Raw genomic sequence first — 20,121 nt, 5'->3', positions numbered from 1 at the left:
GAAAGAGACTCTTAACTATAGAGAACAAACTGATGGTTACCAGAGGGGAGGGGGGGGCGGTTAATCAGGTGATGGGGATTAAGGAGGGCATTTGCGATGAGCACTGGGTGTCGTATATAGGTGTTGAATCACTACATTGTACACCTGAAATTAATATCACATTGAATGTTAACTAACTGGAATTTAAATAAAACTAAAAAAAAAAAAAAGGAAAGAAAAAAAGTAACCGCAGTAAACACTACCTCTCAGCTTTGCATCCCCAGAGCCCAGGCAGCTCTGGATAATGCATAATTAGTGTCCAAGACATGCTTTTGAATAAACAACCAGAATCATAACATACTGACAAACCTCTTGACTATGTGCCTGTTTCTCTTGGTATAGGTTGGCAGATGGCCGTGACTTTTAGTCTTATTTCCAGGCTGACAGTTTATAGAAAAAGTCCAAATTTGCTGGTTAAACTAAACTTTGTCTTGACTGTATTCACTGGTTGCCTTTTCTGAACAGAATCATCAACAAACAGAATCCCTTAGAAGACTAAGGTATTGGACTTGCTCCCAGAGTACTGAGTTAGAAAAACTTCCTAAGGGGGAAAAAAAATTCCCAAGGACTGAAGGGGGGTGTATGAGGAGTTTCTGAGCAACCCGTCCTTGTATTTTTACATATGTTACATACGAACTGTGACAGTAGGGAGCTGAGGGAGAATATTTTAAAAATTGATCCTGTTACAACAATAACAGCCACCATAGAAAGGGTACTTACTTTGTGGCCAATTGGTGTTTTACATACATTATTCCTAATTTTTTTAGCAGCTCTGAAAGGTAGATCTTATAGCCCCATTTTATAGGACAGGAAACTGAGGTTCAGTGAACCTAAGTTACTTGTCCAAGGCCTCTCAAAATTCATGCCTAAATTTCCACGGCTTTACTCTGACCCCCTGAAAGGAAGAACTTAAACACCATCAGCTATAACAGAAGCAACATTATCATGCCTAGAAACGTGAAGTTCTATGGCAAATCAAAGTAATTCTAACCATTAAACATAACTGTAAAACCACAAGTTCTCAGAATCCTAAAATAACATTATTCTTCACATAATTACCTCATTCGAACTTCCCTTTTACATTTTTGTAAAGTCAATTAGGTAAGAGCAGTATAATGATCTCGTTTATAGATGAGGAGATTGAAGCTCAGAGAAACAACAGTAGCTAGCCATGGGATTGGAACCTGGGTCTTTTGCTTTTGAATTTAGTAAACTTCAACGCAAAAGCATTTTTTTTTGTTGTTGTTTGTTATTTATGTATTTATTTATTTATTCGACAGAGAGAGACACAGCGAGAGAGGGAACACGAGCAGGGGGAGCAGCAGTGGGAGAGGGAGAAGCAGGCTTCCCGCGGAGCAGGGAGCCTGATGCGGGGCTCGATCCCAAGACCCTGGGACCATGACCTGAGCTGAAGGCAGATGCTTAATGACTGAGCCACCCAGGTGCCCCGCAAAAGCATTGTTATTGAGATTTTTTTGAAACTAGAAAGCTGAAAGTCTGCCATTTACAGAACTGCTTGTTTTTAAAGAATTGGTTCATGCCCACTCCCTCATCCTCATCTGCCCCTCTCCCCGTCACCTTTTTTCTTACTATTTTCATTTGTTCCACAAATATTGTGACAAGAATAAAGGAAATAATTAGAAGAAACTTCATTCATCATTTCTGTACCCCGACTTATCAATTATTTTTAGGTTTCTATTATTGCTATCCAGTCCTTGTCCAAATATTATCCAAAAAGCGCGTGTGTGCGCGCACACACACACACGCACGCACACACAAATAAAGATTTAAACTCTCCTACAAAGTTATTTGAAACTTGGTGGTGGCCAAAAGTTGGTAGTCACAAGCACGTGGTTCACGGAATCCAGACTGACCCTCGTGTGGTTTCGTCTGTGGAGATGTAGACCTTTATAGCAACCCAGCCAACTAGAAAGAAGAGAGCAATGAGGAAAAGGTTCACTCAAAGTTAGTGATCACTTATCTAAAGATCTGTACAAGAGCCACCACCACCACATCCAAATTCTGAATGTGACAATTACTCCTCAACAGGAAGCAGTGCCTGGTTCTCTGAAGTGAAACCTTCCCGGTCCTTTGAATATTATCTTAATCAGAGTGATATTGACCAAAATGTTAACAGTGGTTATCTCTGGATGGTAAGATTACAAGTGATGTTTATTTTTTTCTTGATTCTTTCTTGCACTGGCTGAATTTTCTGCAAAGAACATGTAATATGTTTGTTCTAAGATTAAGATCAAAAATAGTTATGCTGAATAGGATGTGAAGTTGACCCCCCCAAAAAAAAAACCTATAAAAATTAGAGTCATGGGAACAGATCATGTAAGTCTCTAGAGCTAGAGGGACAAACAGCCCCTTCCTCAGGTCAGAGAGCCTAGAACCCAGGCAGGAAGTACAATTTCTAGCTCAGTTCCTTTCTAATTTAATATCTGCTAACAAGTTTCTGTTTCCTCCTCTTTTTTTTCCTCTTAGCTCGGAAAGATTGTTCCTAAACATTTGTCAACAGAGAAGATTTGATCCTGAGAACACGTTATGGATTTTCTGTAGCAATGGTCCGATATAATTTAGTAGACAATAACACCCATAGAAATGTGTGGGAGCTTTGCTGTCAAGTCCTGTAGTGTTTTAATAAAGGAACATGTCATTTTTCTTCAGCTAAATTTCAGCTAGAAATAATATTAGGTAAGTTCTCATTGCCCTTCATTCCAGAGCCTTTCTGCAATTTGGATGCCTTAATGATTTCATGCAAAATTCACTGTCTAAAGAGTCTTGGTGGCTTCTGTCTGATCTTCGTTTTTGCTTTTGATGCGGATTACTTATGTGCATCCATCATGGTGAAAACAGCAGAGTTTGGGCAAACACTGCTCTCTCAGACCCCCGCTCCCTTTCAGGCCTGGAGATCCTTCATCTAACCCAGTTCCATTCTTGTGCCTCTTCCCGCTGGCTTCCCCAGTGCCATTTTTATTAAAGCCCCAGCTCATCCCACATTCAGCCGCATGACTTCTTACAGGCTTCAGAATAAATCACCACATTGCTCCGATCTTGGCTTCTCTGCCCTCAGCTTTCAATTAAATTTAGAATTGACTTTAAAGGTACAACCTCAATGTACATGGTTGAAAATGACCTTGTTTCCCCTTTCCCACCACCTGCGACTTCCTGCGCGGGGCTCTTATACTCCAGCTCCTGGTTCAAAAAGTAGAAACAGGAATTTGCTACATGCTCCTGTGGCAAACTATAAGTCTCAAGCTGTTTAAAGTCTTTAAAGTCCCATCCAAAAGGTAAAGTACACTCTGCAGAGAGAAATCTGGGGGCCTGAATCTCTGGCTGCCTGTGTTCAGGAAGAGACACAGAAGGAGAGGAAGAAGAAGAAGAAGAAGAGGAGAAGGAAGAAGAAGGAAAAAAAAAAAACCTTTGAGCTAAATACTTAATTTGTTTAATTTCTACGGTTTGCATTCAAGATGAGTCGTCTATCTATAATATGCATCATTATTAAAGTAATTATATTAAGTTAATATAAATGATCTATGACAATATTACAAGGATGCCAAAGCAGACTTTAACATCAAAACTTACTTTCATCTTTTGTCTTGTCATTTGGCTTTCCACTCTTAGCAAGGAATAGAGCATATGAACAGCAGGTTTGGGCTATTTAGAATCGGACACGCTCCTGCCAATTTCTCCCTCCCTCCTTTGGAAGACTTTACCAATCAGAAGGACTGAATTGGAAAACCTGTCTTACTCTGTTCAAAACCATTAATATTTTAAGGCACTTACTTGTATCTAAGAGCAATGAGGTCCCTCCCAGTCTGCGAAAGAAGAAGCAAAGAATGATTTGAGTGCCTAAAACAGGATAAAACAAGATCTGGCGCATGAAAAGGATGTATATATTGAAAGTGCTCTACAAGTCTAACGGGGCAATTTATTAATTCAACCATAAATTAGTTATTGAGTATCTACTAGGCATCAGGTTCCAAGGAAGCTGTCCAATGCTTACAAGCTTGAACCTTGGTTTTCTTTCCTCTAAAATGGGAACAAAGACCCTTTATTTTAGGGTGTGTGAGAATTAAGTGAAAGAATAAATGTAAATCACTTAAAACCATTTCTTGGCACATAATAAATACTGAGTGAATAGCTTTGTATAAAAATATGAAAGGAGAATTCCCAAATGCTAAGGGATTTATAGCCTAATGAATTATTATTCTAAAACCCCTGCCTTTTGCCTCTGACCCTAAAATTTGAAAGCTTCGAAGATTTAGCTATGCAAATCTCAGATCAAAATACTCTCCTATTGATTGCCCTTTAGAAAGATTTAGTAAGGACATGTGGGTGCTTTACCAAATAAGGAAGAGAGAGAAAAGGAATTAATACATGTTGCCTTATTGAATGTATCTCAGTGATTTTGCATCTTTTTTTCCCATTGTCCTATTAAATCCTAATTAGTAGACACGCATGAATAATATCATGTCCTAGATGGGGATACTGAGGCTCAAGGAGAATCAGTAACTTCCCCATGGTCACAAAAGCTAGGAAGTGGACAGGACGGGATTCAAACCATGGTATGTGGTTTCAGAGCCCATGCTCTTGTCCAGCCTCACCAGCTAACCCCTGCATCCGGTTAGGTCTCATGGAGAGATCTTGAATCTTCATCTGAAAACACAAGGGTTACATAGGATCTTCTTCAAGTAAAGGGGACATTTTTAAGAAGAAAAATGCCGCAATAATTAATTTCTTGCTCAGTCTTCTGAATAGTAGTATAATAGTGGGAGTCTTTCCTTTCCACTTAGATTCTTCTAGGTAGAACCTTCCTTTTTTGGTTCTAAAAGATTACTGTTGACAGGGACTTTTTGAGGACTTGGATTCTCCTTTCTTTCTTTCAGTAGTACATATGCTTTTCTGGGGAAGCACAAAAATTTAAAACTGTGAATCAAAAAGTTAGGAAAGAAGGTTCCACCATTCGGACCTTGTTTTGAAAGGCTATAGCCATCCCCTGTATTTTTTTTTTTTTTAAAGATTTTATTTATTTATTTGAGAGAGAGAATGAGAGACAGAGAGCACGAGAGGGAAGCGGGTCAGAGGGAGAAGCAGACCCCCCGCTGAGCAGGGAGCCCGATGTGGGACTCGATCCCGGGACTCCAGGATCACGACCTGAGCCGAAGGCAGTCGCTTAACCAACTGAGCCACCCAGGCGCCCTAGCCATCCCCTGTATTAACTGATCTTTTTCTACCAGCTCTACATCTTACAGCCTTCCCCAAACTCCACTCTTCCTAAGTGAACTTTCCTGTTCCTAGTTCAGCCTCCTTCCCTCGACTGCAGGAACGATAGTGATAGCCTGTGCAAGTCCAACCCAGGAGTCCTAGTGCCTGCAGAGGCTAAAGACTTCTTTTCTGGGCAGGTGTAAATGGACAGCTCTTTAGGATATTAGCAGCACTGAGGAGTTGGGTTCTATTCAGCGCCTAGCCCTGACTATAGGTTAGGTAGACCATAATTGGCCAAAACAGCTGATTAAAATTAAGTCACTCCACAGAAGGCCAAATGGCCCTAGATTGATGGAAATTTTTCATTTTTACCTGCCCTCCATTCTCTTTTCTTTCCTTTTGTCTTTTTTTTTTTTTTTTTTTTAGTTTCTAGAAATAATTGTTCTTTTTCTACTGCCTAAAATGAAGGCACCCCATAGTTTGTCTCACTTGGCAGTAGCCTCAACAGCTCCTTATCCTTTCTGTATAGCCTTTGTTTTTTTAGGCTGCACACCCAGCGTGGAGGCCAACGTGAAGCCTGAACCCACAACCTTGAGATCAAGACCTGAGCTAAGATCAAGAGTTGGACGCTTAACCAACTGAGCTACCCAGGCACCCCCTAGACTTTTTTTTTTTAAATAAAACTGTACAAAACATTTAATATATTGCTCTTTGGGGGGTATTTGATGTATCCCCAGTGTATTATAGCTGAGCCATTAATTTTGTTGCTTCATCAACATTAACTGGCTCATTTTCATGACACTGCTGAGGAATCAGCTGTTCTGTAGAGGTTCAAGGGAAAGGTCTTTTGAGAAATGTGGAAGTTCCCTTTGTGTATCTACAAAAGCTTTATTCACTCTGTTAACTTTTTCATCACTCACAACGTTTATCTTCTTAAGATTAGTGGTAACTGGTTTTGCTTTGTTTTTAGCCTTAAAGTTTTTTTGGCTGGCTATATGAAATACATTCCTGGACTTCTGCCCTCTTAGTTTGTTCTTGACCATTGTCTTTGATAACCCTCGTGCAGCAGCTCAAACTCCAGGTGACGTCATATCCCTTTCTATATAGACTTTCGAGTTCAAAGATGAAAAAGAATGAAAGGTGAAAATAGCCTGTTTAGCTAAGAGAGAGAAATTTACAGTTATCTATCACTCCAACAGTTGTTTGTGTTTAACGTGTGTTTTAATCTTCCCAACCTCAGAAATTGAACCCATCATTCACTAGGGCAGGTTTTTTTATTAGCCAAATATATTTACAGTAAAGTTGTAATTCCTTTTATGTGTTTATCATTTCCATTTCAAAGCACTTTTGCTAGACTTAAATTATAGCACCCATTTTGCAGATCAGGAAACTTGACTCAGATGGACAGAAGGACACACCAAGGTCACAGGGCTAATTAGCTACAGCACCAGAATTAAAATCTGGCTTTCTTATTTATTATGGGCTTCTTTTGTGGGGGGAAATGGAATATTACATTCTATGCAAGGTTTATATACTAGTCTTTGAGATTTCCTCATGCAGAAAAAAAGGTACTATTCTACAAGGTGCCTTGGAACTGCTGTCAGGAACTGACTTTCAGGTAGAGTGTATTACTGGTATACCCTATTTCATATTACTTATGGCTTCACAGAATTGAAAGACATTTTGAGGCAAAAAGATCTGAAATCACCTTTTAATAGAATCTAACCATGCAAAAGTTATTTGACCTCTTTGAGTTTGTTTCCTCACCTACAAAATGGTGACAATATTGCTAATCCCACAGGGCTGGTATAAGGCTTCAATAAATGACATTCGTAAAGCACTCTGCCAGTAGATTGTAGATGCTCAGTGTTAGAATTCTTTTCTTCTTCTTGAAAAAAAAAAAATGCTTTCAAAATAACAGAGTTAGGAGACTCAGGTTAAGAAAAACTGAGTTACTCAGTTACTTAGCTTTCCTTAACCTGAGTCTCCAGGATTCCCTCACACTTCTCAAGGACTGTCCACTTACAGGCCATAGCTCCCTCCCAAATTGTAGGACTCAAGAGGTAGGATAGGTAGATAAAGGCCAAATCGCATGAAGCCTCATAGGCCATGACATGCAGTTCAGAGTGGCCTGATCAGAAAGCAATTTAAGGTTCTTCCTTCTGCTCCTCCAACTCACCGAGCTTGTTCTTACCTTGGGGACTTTGCACTTCCTCTTCCTTTTCAAGCAGACTTGAAACATGTGAATGTCAAGTGGTCACATAGCTCACTCCTTCACACGTGCAGTACCATTCAAGGAGGCTGTCTCTAACCAAATTAATTAAAATACCAGTTCCCTGACTACTAGTCACTCTCTAATCCTTTAGCCTCTTATCTTGATTGGACTTTTCCCTCAACACTTACTGATACCTAAAATTATATTACATATTTATTTAATTACTGTCTATCTCTTCTGCTAGAATGTAAGCTTCATAAAGACAGGGACCTCATCTGCTTATTCACTCTGTTTCCCCAGTACCTAAAGGAAAGAATGGTAAATAGTAGGTGCTTAGGGGTACCTGGGTGGCTCAGTTGGTTAAGTATCTGACTCTTGATTTTGGTTCAGGTCCTGGTCCACTCCAGCGTCAGGCTCCACACTCAGTAGGGAGTCTGCTTGGGATTCTCTCTCTCCCTTTCTCTCTGTCCCTATCCCCCCCTCACCCCCCACCCAGTGCTGCCTCTCTCTCTCTCTCTCAAATGAATAAATATATCTTTAAAAATTTTTTTTAAATAAATAGTAGGTATTTAATAAATAATGAATGAGTGAATGTGGATATTGTTCTATGAATGAAATGATGTTGTTCTAGGACCAGTTATTAGCTAGCACTGTGGATTTCTCAGACTGCCACCTTTACATCTGATTTTAATTGCTAAGTGCATTTTCAGCATTACATTAGGATCCTTATAAAGAATAACTGTAAATGACATACTCAAAGAAATTGTATAAACATGAACTATTCTCCAAAATGGCAATTTTGCTTAGAATAATATCCCATAGGCAAGACAGCAAGAACTCTAAAACACAGATCTGATCTTGTCATCAGTCTGCCCCATTCTTCAATGGCTGCCATCATTCTGGGCAATACTCAAAAGTTCCACTCTGAAGGACCCTTGAGATTTCTTCCGAACTCTTGTGTGCTCCCTTGCATTATCTCCTAAAGAGGGTATCTATTCTCCCACATAATTATTAATAACACTTCTTTTCACTCTCAAAAGTGTCCTATTTTGAGTAATGATATATATGGTCATCCTACCTGTATAACCCTTTTCCTCAAGTCCTTCCCTCCAACCACACCCATCTACCAGCAGGTCTCCAAACAGGAGAGGCGCTTTCGTACCTTTCTTTGAGCAATTTTCCCTCAGCCTAGGTCCATTCTTCCAGATTCCAACTCTAATATCAACTCTTCTAGAAAGGCTCTTCCAGAAATCTTCCTCCAGCCTAACTTAGATTAGGCAAACACCCCAGGCTGCTTTGGAATTGCCTGAGGAGCTTTTGAAAATACAGATTTCTGGGCCCTACCACCTAATGTTGGGATTTAGCAAATCTAGGGTGGACCCAGGAAATCTGCTTGCCCCTCCTAGCTGTTCCCACAACATCTTCTGTATACTGTTGTAGGTATGTGTGTTATAACCTACTTACCTGCTTCCTTCAGGTGACTATAACCTCCCTGAGGGCAGGACCCATGACCGTCACCTTTAGTGAGTCTCCAATGACTAGAATTGCACCCAGTAAATGATACATGAACAAATGAATAATAATGGCAAACATTTACAGAACACTTACTATGTGCCAGACACTGTTCTATGTATTTTTTGTGTTAACTCATTATTTCAGAAAAAGTTTTAACCCTTAAGGGCTTAATAGTTAAGTTGAATGATAAAGGATGTTAGGAACATTAAGGAACTACGAATTAATTCTGGAAAGAGCAAAGTGTGACATCCAAATTTGTTTCTTTAAGTAAACATTTATATTAAGACAGAATACTTCTCGGAAGTCTTCCATAGTCCCATGCGCATTGAATTGTGTTGATCATTTCCTAGTTGAGTACCCAGTATGCCTTGTGGGAGAACTTTATATGTCTGACAGAAATACCTACGATTTCATTCCTATTTCTGACCCTTCCTGACCATTTTGTGCTTAGTCATCACATTGCACCTTCCAGTATTTTCTTTTCTACCTCAGACTTCTTTAACAAAATGCCTGGGGAGGAGAACAATAGTAGAATTTCTTCACTATACCCTTCAACTTTAAAATTTAGCACTCTCTGTGGACAGCCTATAAAATTAAGGGGATCTTATGAAGGGCTGTGACTCACAAAGAGCCTAATGCATTTAAATGTACAATTCTGGTAACGGTGTCAGATTATGGATTTCCAAATGGCAGCCGCAATCATGATTTAGAACAGATGGCCAAACCGCAGGCAACAGAATCAACAGAATTTTCTGCCATCCCAAGACGCTAACAGAATCCAAGAGAAGTATCTGACATCACCTAAATTGGTAAACAGCTCAAAACAATCTTAATTAACAGTTTGTTGGAGCACTTAATGACAGAGAGCATGCCTCAGTAGAAATTGGTATTCTTAGGCAGCTCTCATATATTATTAACCGCATAGGAAGATGGTTGAATGCCTTGGAAAAAAACAGTCAAAATTAGAAATTAGGAAATCTTGATTTTGGTCCAAGTTGTGACACGTAGGTGACCTTGGGCAGTATTCTGAACTTTCTGAACCTATTTCCTGGTTTAAAACATGACATCTAAGTTACCTTCTTTTAGCTTTAAATGTGTGCCCAAGGTAATTGGGAGGTGGGGGAGAACCTAAATGTAAATGAGCAAAATAAGAATCGTGCAAACATTTTAGATTATGATAAAGTAAAATTCACCTTTCAATATACAAGAGGCTCAGTAGATAAAAGGTAACTGCTATTGTTCATTTTGTTACCAGAGTTACTGTGGCATTTTTTACTATTTTACTAGAAATACTAATGCTTGCAGCAGAGCAACCATAGTGCCTATGGATAAGCGGAGTCTTTCTTAAACCAACAAAATCATGTAACGTTGTCAGTTAAGAAATGTTGAACCATTTTGAACGTGGGTCATCTTCAGTTTTCGGTATTGTCAGTCTTCTGGAATAGCCCTGGAAAAGAACAGGTTATCTTTTCAGCCTCACTTGTTAATCAGTGCTAGAGACCAATAAGGAAAGACTCTACAACGTCCCTCAGCAAGTAAGCTAAAACGCAGTCTCCAAAGTTTCAGCCCGAAATAGCCCAGAACTAGTCAAGTCTAGATGCCAACAGGCAAATTTTACTCTGTATTTTTTGTAGCCTCCCCACGTTTCTTTGACAGAATTTTTTTTAAGGACTCCGTTCAAACTTTCAAGAAAAGTTACGGTTTGTGTGTATTAGTGATGGAAGAAGAGAGGTCAAAGGGAAGGGAGAGGGTACTAGAAGAAGGGGACAGAATTAAGCTCCCAGGAAGGAAGCCTACTGCTTCTCAAGTTACCATTTGTAAACCCTTTACCCGGTTCTGTTTGGCCTATTGTCCTGGGTAAATCATCCATTGAAAATCAAGCTCTTCAGCTCATTATATATTCTTCATTTGAGGTGACCAGAACTATTTCCTGAAACCTGGTTTGGGTGCTAATTACCTGCTCAAACACCTTGTAAATACCTCCGTGGATTTTGTCATAGGAAGATTTCACTTTTTTTATTTTTCTTAAATTGAGCACACTTATCGCAAGTTCCCCTTGTAACTCCGCAGTCGTGACAATGAAGGCCTTCTACGGCTCCGATTCTGGTGAAGTGAAGCTCACTCCTCCTCAGCTACCCTGAGGCACAGCTTGCAGCTCTGGCTCAATTGTAGAGAAATGTTTACCAAAGTCAGCCACATATTTCTATACAGAGAAGTAAGCTGCTTTTTCTTCCGGGACCTCTCTCCCTCCCTCTGCAGGGAGGCAAGAACCCCTTTTTACAAATACCCGAAGCAACTTGTACAAAAGAGAATGGCACTCACAGTTTTTTCCCTTCAGATTTTAAAAATAACTGTTTCTGTCAGCCTTCCTCCTCTCGTAACCCTCCAACAGAAAAAAACCTCAAACTCACAGCATTTGTCTGGCCATAGTGACAGGACGGTATTTCTCTATCAATTTTGAAACTGAAAAAAAAAATGTCTTTTTACTGCGGAAAAATGTTCATTTATATAGCTGTGATTGAGTCAATACAAAATTTTTGTTGCCTTGGCTTTCCTTCCCACATCTAAATAAACCTAAGTCCAAAAGCATGAATGCAGGTGTCATCTTTAAGAAAAATAATCAAATAAAGACAGAAAAGCAAGGAGCAAAACCACACCAAGAGAACCAATATAAGTCAATATTTTAAATACACAGTATTTCAATCTGTCATCTCAGGAAAAGAACTGGCAGACTAGAAATTCATCAGCTTCAGTCTCTGTCTGTTGCGTTCTGACTGGGCAAGATTTTTTTGCCCCCCTTTCCTTAAGAAAACCAAAGGTGAAGATGGTCTCTATGAGGCACTGTGGTATAAGTGACCGCTGTTGTGGAGGAGAAAAGCCCATGAAGCTTAAAAATTTTGCAAAGAGAAAACAATCCTCCTGCAGACCACAGTAAATAAAATAACAGCAGTGGGGTGATTTGCAACCATGTAACGGGGCTTTTGTCTGGGTCTATTTCTCTGTGCCTTGAGGGTTTCTGTGTTCCTTCTCTGCAGGATCTCAGTGTTTCGCCCCTCCATTACAAAGGCCCAGGGCTTGAGCCCCTCCTCCAGCTGTTCACCCCCAATCTTGCCCATGCTGAGGCTTACTTACAGCAGACTGAAGAGTTTCAGTGGGGTGCAGGGCACTGCAATTTAGGATTTCTGCAGTACAGGGTGAATTTTCAAGAGTGCATCAGAGAGGGGAGCCAGACTTAAAAATAGCCTTTACTCATCCCATTAACCATTTCATTGCTGAACTGGTTTGTAAGGCAGGGCCAGCAGGCTTTTTTTTTTTTTTCTCTAGCAAACACTCAAATTGCTACAGCTGCTTCTGACAGTTTGTATGAAGGCAAAACTTCACTGTGTCTTGGAAAACAGGTGAATACGTGGCGTGACCCATTACAGAAAGAACTGGGAAAAATTACTGTATTCTCCTATATGCCGGGTTTGAGGGTAGGAAAGAAGGGAAGGATTTAGAGTAGAGGGTGAGGGGGGAGTGAGAGAAGGAAAAGAGAACTCTCAAAGAGAGGAGTGAAGAAGCCCCTTGTTCTGGTCTGTATTGATCTTATTTAAGCATGGGGAGAGCTGATGAGTCTGATTATTTTAATGACCATGAAATCTATGCATTCATAGAAATAAATGAAGCTATGTAATCACCTTCTAAGTAATATCAAAGAACCATAAGAGGGCTAGGGGGAGGGGCGTCACTGTATAATAGTATTTACATCATACAAGGCACGGCAGGCCAAGGTAAACGACCGGCTGAAGTATCTCTAGGGGGAGAGGAGCCTAAAATTCAATACTTTATGGCCCTGGCCCATCTAAGGCAAGGAAGGATAAGGCGCGGAAGCAATAATTGTGTCTATCGTGGTATTTTGGCAAGGGAAATGCTGATGTTCAAGCTTTGTGAGGAGTTTATAAAGCAAGTAAAACTTTGGAAGTGCAACAATACAGAATATACAGACAATGGACAAATAGAGCCAGAGGTTGTTGACCAAGTGAAGGTTATTGTGACAATATGCTTAACATTTGGAATAACAATGAAGACACACTTGGTTCAATCCAAATTATCTTAAATAAAATGACATTTTAATGTAACAGTATAAAATTATGTGACTAAACTTGTGTAAGGGAAGGTACTAAGAATCTGAGACACTGATGCTGTCTTGGAAACTAGCAAGAAAGAGAGGACACATCCCGACAAAGATGACTAGCAATATGACATTGATCATTATGAGTTGTAGTTAGTGGATTCCACCGTTATTTGTGATTTCAACGAAGTTCCACACTTAACAAGTTAGCGCAGATAAAAGGAACAGTCCCAACTCTGGAAGCTGACAGACCTGGTTTCCAATCCTACTTCTTCCACTTGTTAGTTCTCTAACTCTGGAAAGATTATGTAATGTCTGTGGGCCTCAGTTTTCTCATCTGCAAAATGGGGTTATCATCATCTGCCTCCTCTGGTTGCTGTGAGGATTAAGTAAGATAATAAATGGAAAGCACCTAGTTGTATTTGGGCAGGTGCCCAATCATAACAGCTATTATAATTAACCCCATTGCTCTAAGTAGGTAACGGAAATTCTTAAGAAAATTATAAACCCCAGGAAAATAAAACCTAATTAAAAAAAATACCCTAGGCCCTTCAAACCATGAGGTTTCTGGTCATGAATTTGTCATTAATCAAATTGCTACAAACGAGTTGCCAGATTAAAAAAAGGACTCTCAGTTAAATCTGAGTATCAGATGAACAACAAATATTTTTTAGTATAAGTATGCCCCATGCAATATCATACTGGAAAATTGTTATCTAAAATTTAAATAGAAATTGAATTTTTTTTTTTTTTTTTTGCTAAATCTGGCAACCTAACTGCAAACAGTCAAAACCTGAGTATGTTTAATTCCTACTTCCTTTAGCCCAAGTTCCATTGGAGGTCATAGGGAAGGAATCCTTATTTCAGGAAGTTTTTTAAAAAAATATTAATACATGAAATTCATGTTACTAAAATGTTTCAAATATCCAGATTTGACTTGTCGCCATCAGAGAGAAAACAACTGCCCTTTTCCCATTTCACAGTTAACCACGTGGCTTTGGCTTTTAATAATCTTGCACCCACACCATGGCGATGTGCTGCTGTTTCCAGGTTCCCTTGGCCAGCTCTGAACCAGCCACTACCAGACCTGGAACAGTTTTGTTTTGTTTTGCCTTTCCTCTTTCTCCAGTGCAGGGCTCCATGGAAACTGGAGTATGCACACAGACCGGTGGCGCTGACTCCGGCCTGACGAATAAGACACCCAAACCGAGATTCTCAGGCTGAAGGAATGGTTCCCCCCAGTAAGGTGGTATTATGTAGCGAGGGGAGATGTACATTCAGGGCGTGTGTAGGCCAATGGAGTAAACGGAAAGTGGTATTCTGGACATGTCTGTGACATTTTGCATGTGCTTCATGAACACTTGGTATTCCTTTGTTATTTCAGGTCTTCTGTGGTGACGGGGTAAAGACCTGACGCAAGAGCATAAAAAAATTCAGAAACTTAACGTCAACGATAAAGTTAATACTTGAAGTGTGAGCTTTGAACTCTTAATTCTGTGAGACACTACCTATGTATGGAGAATGTTAACAAGGGTTTCTGATTTAGCATCGTCAACAAAAGACACCGTACTAAAGTTTGCTTTCACACATGTTTACTTGGCTTGGTGGTAACATGATTGCTAAGACACACAGGCTAATATATGAAACTCAGGTATATTATTCGCTGATACGAGAAAGGAAAAAAGGTTTCAAAAATAACTTAAAATGAGGATTTTATTTTAGCGTTTAAGAATATTAAAAAGTTTAAAAGTTGTGGTTCTTGCCTCTCTTAACTTAAAATGAGGATTTTATTTTAGCGTTTAAGAATATTAAAAAGTTTAAAAGTTGTGGTTCTTGCCTCTCTTAAGCTCCCTTATTCCTCCCTGACACAGAGGTGTTCTCTTAATTTTTAAAAATTTTATGACATCCCAATCTGTATTTAAATGCCACAAATCTCTTGAACAATTTCTGAGCAAATTTTAAGGACTGGTTGGTTTTGAAAACTCTGTGGATATTACCATCCTATCAAAGTCCCTCTTTCATCTAAACTTCGAAATTAAAACAATGTGACCAGAAAAAATTGTGAAAGCAAACAAAAAGCCAAAAGAACATTAGAACAACACATTTCCCTTTGAAGGGCAGAGAAAAATCATGGGTAATTCAGGGCAGTTGATTTCTAGAGAACTCCAGCTATCAGAATAGAATGACTTTGTTGGGAGTAGCCGCCCGATGGTCCTGGCCATTACATGTCAATCTGTCAAACCAACAAACAAAAACACCACAGGCTTTAGCACAAATGGCATATGACAAATGCAGATGTGCCTCTGAAAAGAATCCTTTGCTTTTTAAACACCTGCAAGAATTCCAAAACAACTGGCAGGCCTTCCACTTGGCTAGAGCCACTCTCCTGACCCTGAGTCCTGAGTGGTAAAGAAAAAATGCCTAGAATGTACAGTATTCCCTTCCCATTTGGAAGAGCGGTGGGGGGCTGATGAGGAACAAGTACAGTGTTGATATCACAATGCCATGCACCTGCTTTGGATGTAAAAAGAAAGAGTTTATTACAGAAACCGTGGCATTTTTTCATCTTCTCATGAAGCAGTGGTGAGCAAATTCAACTGTGTTTCCCGTGTATTAGGTTGACCCATGAAAAGGGTCTACTGACAGTGTTCTCTTTTTTTTTCCCCCAACAGGTGTATTGTCTTCCTTTCACAATTAAATTGCTCCCTATGTTTTGGTTTAGGCAGATAAGTAATTTGTAGTAGTTTTGCAAAGTTAGTGTTTCTTAGATCCTTAATTAGTCTAAAAATAAAACTGAGTTTACACATTTATAGGCTATTTTTTATTTAAAAAAAAAAAAACAAAAAACAACAAGCATCCCCCAAATACCTTTCTATTCGATGAACATGTTTACATCTAAAAAAAAGTATTACCAAAGAAACATAATTCATTCCGAGGGACTATCCCCACTGCGTGCATGTTAGCTGGTTATCTGTTGAAGTATCATCTTTATAAAGCCAGTATTCTAAAAACAATGGCTAACATAAATGTTTGTAAGGTTATCAGTTGGTGGAGGACAATGTCCCTTTAACCCGGCAGTTTTCTTTGCCAGAGTCGCTTGGATATTATTTTCATGTCTTCCTTACTAACAATCTGTTATAATATATATACACAGTTACCACATGGAATCTCTGGGGTTAGTAGTCAAACTATAAATATAGATAGAGCGCTACTATGTTATCAGAAAGAATGTCAGCCAGAGCAGGCTGCCCAGTAGCAAATTACAAAGTTTTGGCTCCCAAGAATGAGATGCGTTGTTTGCCCTTGCACGCTGCAGCTGCTGCCCCGCCCCACCCCCCCTTTTTGGTGGTTTATTACACACAAGCTACTAATGAATGGGAGCCGCTGTTTTACAGTACACCACACTTACAGGACTTATCTCTAGGCCTACCACAGATTTGACTGATCAACAGCAGGGCACCGCCATCATAATTCTTCCTAGAAACAGGAGTATAAAAAGGGGTTTGTTGGAGGTTGGCTGGGTCTGCAGAGAATCCTGCCCGCAGGGCTTGCCGATGCCATCACTAGCTGTTATGGTCTTTGGCCTAATAAGGTACAGAAACAAAGATTGTTCACTTATTCAAGAAGACTAAAGCACCAGAATGATGGAAAGTAGAGGCAGCGGGGCACACATCCAAGTGGGATTAAGGCCACAAGTGCAACTTTATAGGCCTGTCTGGGTGGCAGAATACAGATCTGCAGCTGAAAATCCAGTTCAAACATAATTTATTATATGTCATTCATAGTTAGAGGTGGTTGTCATTAGGAGTTAAATCGCTGCACTGTGTCCAACTGATTTTGGTAAGTATTTTTGGAAGCTTCTTATATGTTATCATAACTCAGAAACAGAGGCAGAGAAGGTAAACAGACTGATAAATAAACTGACAGCACTATCTAAGAAATATATCTGGAAAAAGCCATGGTGCTTCATTTCTTTCCATTCACTGCTTTAAAGTTATATTATGTCCTTCACGTCTCTAAATTTTAGCATTTCTCTTATTGCAGTAAAATATTACAATTTGCATCTCTTAGCCTTCTTCAAACTTTCAGATAAGCATCAACAAAATGAATCTACCTATTTCCCAACAAAACAAACACACTACCCCTGTTTTATAAAGAGGAAATTTCAACTTGGGAAAGTCCTTTGCTGCAGGCCTGATGTCTATTGAATGACCTAGCAGAGAATAAAAGTCAGAAGTTAAATCTTCTAGTCTTTTCATCATACTTGTCCAATGTTGGGAGCATAGCAAGACCAGCAACACATATATACACTATTTATGAGATTAGAAAAATCTGTCCTCTGTTCTTACATGCCAAGTATTGCTGGAATTAGAAATGTGGGTTTTGGGGTTTTTTTAAAGATTTTATTAAGTAATCTCTACACCCAGCGTGGGGCTCGAACTCACAACCTTGAGATCAAGAGTCGCCCGCTCCACTGACTGAGCCAGCCAGGTGCTCCAAAAACATGGATTATTAAGAGTATTCCCACAATGAACCCTGCACATTTTATTTTTTTTAAATATTTATTTATTAGAGAGAGAGAGAGCATGTGTGAGAGTGGGGTGAGAGGCAGAGGGAGAGGATCTCAAGCAGACTCCCTACTGAGCGAGGAGCCTGATGGGGGGTTCGATCCAAGGACTCTGAGATCACGATGTGAGCCGAAATCAAGAGTCAGATGCTTAACCGACTGAGCGACCCAGGCACCACCCCTGCACATTTTCAAGTCACTGTACCATAGTATCTTGTTTCAGAGAGAGAGGACTATACTTGGCTGAGGCTCCATTGTATTATAAATGGACCGAATGTTCTAAGATCACAATAACTTAAAACCGATTTAATTAGGGGCACCTGAGTGGATCAGTCGGTTAGGCGTTGGACTCCTGATTTCAGTTTGGGTCATGATCTCAGGGTTGTGGGATCGTGGAGACTGCTTGAAATTCTCTCTCTCCGTCTCCCTTTGCCCCTGCCCACCCCCCCCCACACCCACTCGCGTGTTCTCTCTCTCTAAAAAAAATCAATTTCATTGGCTTTTATATGTATTTGTATTAATGTATTAATGAAGTTGGATTACCTTAATATTGTTTGTAGAGTTTGGGCATAGCGGGGCACAGGTATCATCAACCTTAATAGAATCAGCATTAATGGATGTATACCATCTGGGAAGACTAGAAGTCAAATGTGGCAGTTTTTCAAATAATATTCTCCCCAAACAGTCAAATAGCAAGTCATCTTCTCTCTTCCACTCCCACCATCATGTTTTATTTATCCTGATTTCAAGCCATTTAAACATTTAAGATTGGTGTCATAAATTTAATATTCTCTTTAGTACCGAGGACATTGCCAGGCTTACTATTTTATTTAATCTTTTAACACATTCCTTTATATCTCCCCACTCCTACCTACTTTGGCAGCACATTAACTTGTGGTTGCCTTGCGCTGATTTCAGAAAGAAATGTCTTCTTTTTTTTTTAATGTCTTCTTAAAACATTTAAAACCTCTTAAAACCACTGTATTTGTGAAGCTATTCTTGGTCACATGGGAAAATTTGAGGTAAGAGAGTGTGCAACTGTGTTAAACAAGTTCTCCTCTGAACTCTGCTACTTACTAGCTACATGGCCTTATGCAATTTACCAAACTTCCCTGAGCCTCATTTTGATCATTTATAAAATGGGGGTGTATTATATGCCCACCCCTTCTGCATCCCTTGTTTTATTTTCAAGGATAAGATATTAGCAGTTGCTTTGAAGCAGAAACACCTGGAAACAGCCTAAATGACCATCCACAGGAGAATGGTAAAAGAAATTCTGACCCCACCCTCCTGCAGCAGTTACAAAGAGTGAACAGATACCCACGTTGTAAGTCTGTTCTCCTTGACATACTATGAAGTGAGAAAATACACATAATAAAATTTCATTTGTTAAAAAAACTTAGCATATATGTGTACTGAATAAGAGTAGCTAACTCTGGGGGCCTGGGTGGCTCAGTTGGTTAAGCGTCTGCCTTCAGCTTGGGTCGTGATCCCAGGATCCTGGGATCGAGTCCCGCGTCGGGCTCCCTGGTCAGCAGGGAGTCTGTTTTGCCTTCTACCCCTCCTCTCTGCTTGTTTCTCTCTCTCTCTCTCTCATGCTCACTCTCTCAAATAAATAAAATCTTAAAAAAAAAAAAAAAGAGTAGCTAACCCTTATAAAATGCTTAGTATGTAGCAAGCACGGTTGGAAGCAATCCACACAGAATTTCACTTAAATCCTTACAGTAACCCAATGAGATAGGACTGCCGTCATCCCCGCTTTTACAGATGAGAAAACTGAGATCATGTATGTAGTAGGTTGTAGAGCTGGGACTCAAACTTTGTCTAGATCCAGAGTCTATGTACTTAACTGCTATCATCTATCGAAAGATCAATCAATCATCTATCTACCTATCATCTAGCCACCATCTGTCTACCTATCTTTCCATACATGCATTCACATATACATCTTTTTATCTGAGAGCTAGAAGGATACATGCTTCCAGAGAAGTGACAACGGGTACTTTTACCAATTCTGCAAACCACTTTCACTTCTGCTTCTGTAAACTTTTATATTGTTTGCAGTGCCGTAGTCAAGTTGAGAATTATGGTACCGGGGATATCTGATATACAGCTACGGTAAATATAAAGGAAAAGCTTTGCAAACAAGTGGTCCTTAAGTGGGTACTGCAATGTCAATAATTTGCTTTAGGTGGGGCCTTAAATATGAATATTATTTGTATCTTTGAGGGCAAGAGATATAACACCTTTTCCTTTTAATTTTAACACCTTTTTCTTTCAGTAGCGCCTATGTAGTGTCTTGTCCCTTAGGAGCACTCAAAAGCTTTATGTATTGACTGAAAGGAGACTGTAAGTGAAAGACTTTTGTTAGGAGGGGGCTATAGTTTGAGGCTATGTAGTAGAGCAAAGTTAAATTGAAATTAAATATATGGTTCTGGACAATTAACCAGTGCTCTATCCAAC

The 20,121-nt window shown here is 39.6% G+C and overlaps 1 protein-coding gene and 1 pseudogene across 1 annotated transcript in view; both read right to left on the bottom strand.

The window, feature by feature from the left end:
* LOC115940224 (uncharacterized) overlaps positions 1-20,121 on the bottom strand; it is a 695,973-nt gene that overhangs the window by 40,838 nt on the left and 635,014 nt on the right. The gene's annotated exons all lie outside the window — the stretch shown is intronic.
* Positions 5,250-7,152, bottom strand: LOC115940225 (ribosomal biogenesis factor pseudogene; annotated as a pseudogene).

The sequence above is a fragment of the Leptonychotes weddellii genome, chromosome 1 (assembly GCF_054177405.1).
Source record: "Leptonychotes weddellii isolate Sample4059 chromosome 1, ASM5417740v2, whole genome shotgun sequence".
NCBI lineage: Eukaryota > Metazoa > Chordata > Mammalia > Carnivora > Phocidae > Leptonychotes > Leptonychotes weddellii.
Note: the sequence above shows the minus strand (reverse complement) of the source record. Positions and strands in the feature narration are given on the sequence as shown.